Below are 6,794 nucleotides of genomic sequence, written 5' to 3' on the forward strand. Positions count from 1 at the left end.
TGTGAATTCCAGATTAAAGTTTTTAGTTCAACATACAAGTGACGACCTTTGACCTTCATCAGGTTTAATTTAATTGTGTCAGAGAAAATCTCATGTCCTCTTTTTGCAGCTGACTACATTCAGTGTTTAAAACAGAAGCTGTGCAGGTCTGAGATCAGCAACTTTCTGAAACACCAAACTGAGTTCATATTTATGCTCCTATATAGTGACACAGTTACATGGATGATTAATCCCTTTGACTTTTTGTCTATAACTTCATCAATAAAACAGCTGCAGCTTTCACTGACAAAGACTGAACATATAGGATGATGTGTGTGATGTCACTGGGTGGTGCTGAGGGCAGCTCCTAAAATCACAAAGAGAACAGAATCATCACAAACTGTGAAATATAAAGTTTATCCATCAAACCTGAAATAAAGCTGACTCTTCTCTGTCCTCACACACTTCAGGATCTGAAGTTCTACAGTTCTGCTGACAGCTGATAGATGAGCTGGTTGTTAAAAAAGACAAAGTCTTATATACTAACACATTATCCAGTTTAATATTTACCTTTGAGTCATTGGTGCTTTTTAAATGGAGATCTCAAAGATGAGATGATGAGCAAGTTTCCAGTCCTGGTTCAGTCTGCTGAGTATTGGACAACATATATTATTTATCTGAAAGGATGGAAGATGTACAGAGTACTGCACATGTAACTTTGTGAACAAGACCTCATTAAGAATAAATCAGACTGATCTTTAACCTGAATATTTCAAACAAATTCAGTAGAGAAAAATCTATAGATAAATATACAGTCTGTGCTAAAAAAATTCATCAATGGAAAAATTAAACATAAATTTAACTTCAGCTCCAAACGTCTGTAATATGTTCCAGTGCATCAATGTTGGGCTTTGTTATTTTAATGGTGTTTCTTGTATTTTGTGGACATCAGCTGTGTCAGTAACAAACACATCAGAAACTGGAGCTGATGTTACAGTCTGTGAGTGAAGAACACTGTGAGAACATTTTCAGTCCTCAGTGATTCATCTTCAGTTCAAACTGTTTAATCTGCTGTTAATGATTAATGAGGGATTATTGAAGTGCAAGTTTGGTGTTACTGTCCTTACAGATGTGGAGACAGAAACATGCTGCTGTTTATATTTAATAATCAGCTCTGCACAGGAGCTGAAGGAGAGTCCAGCCTGTCGCTCTTACAGTCTCACACTCATAATAAAAGTACAGTAACGTCAGTCAGTGACTGATCAGTGACTTTTCTGTTTCTCATATAAACGTTTCAGTGCCTCATCTTCAGCTGCAGGTCTGAACATCCTTCAGTTCAGTTCAGTCAGAGCAGCAGAGCTAATGTCTGAACTACAGCACTGACTTTAATCAACATTCAGGCTCACAGTGATTTCTTTAGTCAGGGGAAATTGACTCATGTGCACGGATTAGCTAACAAACATGACTTTCATCATCTTAGCTAGCTAATGTGATTGGTCACGTTGATGGACAGTTACACATAAGCGCTGTTTTAAGTTGCTGAATTAACCATCAACAGTTACTGTTTGCTGTGTAGCCATGGAAACACTGAAAGCTGTCACTGGATCACTTTAATGCTGAAGTGTTATGGGTCCGAAATTGAGGACGAGAGTAAAACAATGATGGTCCAGAAGAGGTCGATCAAACAATTGATTTTTAATGAATACACGCAGCGTGGGGAGACGTACACTGGAAACCATCAGTCGTAAATCCCCAACCAAAAATACACTTCAGATTGCTTTTACAACATCAGGGTATTATGACGCCCCCTCTTGCGTTTACAAGCACATTATTTGCATCTTAAGAACATTGTTTGCCTCTTCTACAGACAGTGATCAATTCTAAGAGATAAATGCAGAGACAGGAGTTCCCCTTTCTGGCATCCATCCAAATATGGTGGTGAGGTCCCCATGGACTTGTCCTCCTCTTTGCGTCACCTGTTGCTAGGCAAACTCAAATGCAACAAGAAGCTGAATACATTCAGGCCTTTGCTCAGCTACTATTTTACTGTAACAATATACTCAGCATATAAGCTTTTAAGATTATAGATTTAACTCAACGATTTAAGTGGTTGTAACTGCACCTGTAATAAACATGTTAATATTTGATTATGATAACCCCTGTAATACAAATTATAACATAATGCCAGCAACTTCAATAAATGCTTGGATGAAATGATAATTAATACAATGATAAAGATGATGGTTATGCAAAATAATCCCTGTAATTCCACAGAAGAAATCTTAAAAAATTAAGGATTCATGGACAAGTTCTGAAGCCTCAGCACTCCTGTTCAATAAAAAAATTATGGAGAGAAGCAAAATTCAATACAGAGTCCTAAAAACCTGATTCAGTTCCAGCATTTCTATCAGGAGGACTGGAACAAAATCCCAGAAACTTCCTGTGATTAAATGACTAACATTCAATTTGAGGAAATGTGAAGTTATGAGAGTTCAAACTCCTGACCTCAGCGAGAGTGTTTTACATGGAATCACTTTTTTGCTGTTAAATCTGTGTGTTTAGTCCAGCCGCTGCTAGAAGGACAAAATCCTGACCTGACATCAGTCCAAGATTTGTCTTTAAAATGTACTAAAGTGAAAGTGTCTGGTTAAATGTACTGAAAGGTGTTAAACAACAAGTGCTGCTGGAAGAGTTTTCATGAAGAGAACATTAACACTGTGAATGAGGGATGGACTTTGGCTACGTTCACACTGCAGGCGAAAGCGCATCAAATCCGACTTTTCTGACCCTATGCGACCCATATCCGATCATGGTATGACAGTGTGAACGGCACAAATCCGATATTTTCAAATCCGAACTGGGTCACTTTCTCATGTGGTACCGAATCCGATACATATCCGATGTTATAGAAAGCGACTGCTATGTGAACGGTCATGTCGCATTAAATCCGTCTTTTACGTCACTGACACAAGACAGATGCCAATTATCAGCGCCGGAGAAACGTGCGAGAAGATATCGCGAACGCTTCCTGGCCATCCAGTGTAGATGTCAGTGAAACTGTTGGGAAGACAACGTGAACATTTTATTTGTACTGTATAATCTGCAGATTCTGACAGAAATCTGAAACTATCCTTTGAAGCACCGCTCCTCTAAAACAGCAATAAGGATCATTATTAGGTTATTTACATTATTATGTAAATAACAAAATAACTTAAAGCAAAAATTGGGAAACGTAAAATGCGAAGTCTTTATATTAAGGGCCATCAGTCAAACAACATTGTTTGCTCTGGGTCTAAGCAGAGCGCGTTGTGTGTGACGTCTTCTTTTGCGCATGCGGGCCGCTTTGAGGGTTCACACTAGAGCGCGTTTGCTGTCACATTTTATTTGTAGTGTGAACAAGCAGACAAAAAAATCGGATTTGATCAAAAAATTGGAATTGAGCATTAAGACCTGCAGTGTGAACGTAGCCTGTGATTCAGTTTGACACAATCTGTTTTTCTTTCACTTTGAATAAATGTTTTTGTGGGACTGAGGATACATTTGTTTACATTTGGAAGTTTGATGTCATCTGTTCCTCTTGTTTCTGTCTTAAAACATGAAAAATCTGTTTGAAACAGAAATAAATAGAATTGAATTTCTGACAGCAGTAAATAAAAATCTCCCTGAGCTCAGTATGTTTGTGACTCTGAGATGGAGGTGAAATCTGTGAACCTGGGCTGTGGTTTACTGCTCTCTTCCTGTCACAAACACTGTTTGACATCTGTTCATCTGTTGGTTTTTGTTCAGGCTGCAGGGATCATTTCTCACTGTGGGGAGCTTTCTTCGCACATATGCAGTAGTAGGTGGCTACATGATTAATTTTAACTTTGGATATCTTTAATTGGCAGATGTTTTGTTTAATAACGGCTGAAAAATCATCTTTCTGAGCATGTTGGGGATTTGGACGAACTTCAAGGGTATTTACGTTGATAGCAAGAATTAATTTATATTTTTCATTCTTCTGGTACCAATCTACAAAGCCAGAGTTATCACACTGTTCAGTCCCTCCACAGCTGAAGGAGACACTTTCTCCAACTCTCCTGGTCAAAGTTAAATCATCCTGAATCAGCTGTCCTGCTGCCATGGTAACCAGTGCTGTAGAGACACAGACAGATAGATGAAGGTTAGTGTGACAGTGTTTGTTACAGGTTGACTTTGTTGGCTCCTGATTGGCTGGAAACACTCACCTGAACACAGACAGCACAGAGCAGCAGCTGGGAGGAAAAGCATTTTGTGCAGTGGTGTTTCCTCTGGTGAACCTGGGGAGAAGTGGCGCTCTGATGCAGCTGAGGCCAAACAAGGACGAGCTGTGAGATCAGACGAGGGCCACGTGGTTTCTAACAGGTCCTCAAAGCTCCCATCAGCCCCTGCGGCCCACAGATAAGACTGCTGCTGCTGATTGACAGCTCAGCTGAAGCTGCTGTGTGGTTTCATCGTCTTCATTTCAATCTGACAGCAGATCCAAAAATCCTTATTTATTCATAATTATGTGAAAATTGTAAAAACTGAACCTTAAAAATAGCAATTAAAAAGTATGTAAATGAAACGATATATAACAAAACTTATAGTGAAAAACAAATAAGGTTCGGTTGTGTGTTTAAAATATGTGCACACTGTGGTTCTTTCTTCTAATGTGTTTTGTTCCAAGTTGGTTTCAGACTGAAGGATTCATTAAACCCTTTTTAAGAATCATTCAAAATGATGATCATCAATGATAATATCTATAAACAGTAATAAAAACAGGGCTGTGTTTTACGTCAGCTTCAGCTTCATTTATTTGTACCCATGGTTAGATTTCATTTGCAGTAGGCAGTCATCCACCTTTACATACACATTTACACAACAGTACAAAAGTACTTTTTGATTCATGAAAGAGAAATAAGACAAATGTTGCCTTTGTATCATCTCTGATATAGAAGGTATCATTTGAAGATGTGAGTGAAGGACACAAATATTTTGATCTGGTGTTGTTCTACATTTTCGGACTAAAAGACAGAAGGAAGAAAGTGAAAGTGACTGTGCGAGGGGTTGAAGTCATGAAGTCAAGTGGAGGCCGCTGACTGCTGTTACTTTCTGCTGTACAGGTTAAACAGGGACTCACAGTCAGCCTGCTAGAACATTTGGATGAAGAGAAAAAGGAGGAAAAAAGACTTTGAGGAAAAATCCAATAAGATCAGCATGTTTTGAATGTGGGAATACAACAGTTTCCTCCACCATGACACACACTGGAGCCTCTTTTTGCTCACAGCTTCACTGTTTGTCTCAAAGTTCAGTTTGGAGGCCAAAATTGTTCCAACACATTTGTGAGTTTGCACTAATTTCACTGTGTGAGCCTTAATGGATGTAATCAAAGAATCAGTCAGTGAAATATGAAGCTGTGCTGTAAGTTTGGAGGAGAAAAGTGTCTCAGTGAGTTTAATGAGGTGAACACATGAATACAGAGCACTGACTGACACGTACAGACTCCTTTAATGAGTCGCACACATTTTTGTGACTTCATTAAATGTCAAAGTCAAAAATGACACCTAACAACACACAACAAGCTGCGACCACATTATTGTGTGTTTGCTGTTTGTGTGTGAGAAGGGATATTTTACTGTTATTTTATCATTACATCAGAAGCATATAATAAGCATTGCATTAAAGCATTTATTGAAGCTATTGACATTACATTAACGTTTGTATTACAGTGATTGTTATAACCTCATGTTAATCTTCTATTTACAGGTGTTGGTATAATCATATAATCTTTTCATTGCAGGTGTAACCATGATCATCTTTATACATATTGCCTCTTGGTGCTTATTATGGAGTTGTGCTCACGTCAGTAAGGGTTAAAAGCTACAGTCAGCGGGATGTCTGGCTGATCTATTGAGGAAGTGACGTAGGCGTAGAGGGCCGCACATGCTTACAAGACACTTACATCATGTTATTTTATGATCCTTTATTTAGATATATCTTTTGTCAACCTTTAAGTAGTGTGTATTGGCAATAATTACTCATTAGTTCATTTATGTATCATCATCATCATTAAGTGTTACTTCATGAGAGAATTTCTTTAGGCTGTCGGCCTTAGGTTACAACTTGTATTACAGGTATTGTCAGGATTCCATATTAACATTTTCTATTACAGGTGCAGTGATAATTCTTTTGTATATACATGCATTGTATTTTTGTGCTTGCTAAAGAGGGGGCTCGGTCAACTAGTGGAGGGTGGGAAACTTTGTTCAGCGAGGACTGAACAATCTATTGTGTTAAGGATCTTGAGCTATAGAAAGAACACGCTTACAAAACACATATATATCATATTATTCATCATTATCCTTTATTCATTTATATTCTTTTATTAAGCTTTGAGTAGTGGCATTTGATTAGAACATTTATTCAACATATTACCTGTATGGTTTCAGTTAGGTTACTGCACACATGCAGAGTTGGCCTCTGTCTTTATAGACAGAGTGAATGCTGAGGTCGAGGCACACACGCACACACACAAGCAGCAGTTAAACTCATGTGTGGGGAGAGTTCAAATATTTAAATAATAGTTTGCAAGGCCTTGTAGCTGTTTGATTATGCTTGCAGGAGAGACTGTTTGTTCCAGGGGATAAGCAGAGTTAGAAGATTACTGGGAAGGATCTGGCCTCAGGAAGAAGAAGATGTTCTTTTAATGTGTTAAAAGTTGTCAACATTGATTGTATTGTACCTACTTTTACGCATGAGGGGCGTTCCAATACCCTGATTTTCATAAAAACTATTGTTGTGTGGTTTTCGGGAGA

Source organism: Oreochromis aureus, linkage group 18, assembly GCF_013358895.1.
Source record: "Oreochromis aureus strain Israel breed Guangdong linkage group 18, ZZ_aureus, whole genome shotgun sequence".
NCBI lineage: Eukaryota > Metazoa > Chordata > Actinopteri > Cichliformes > Cichlidae > Oreochromis > Oreochromis aureus.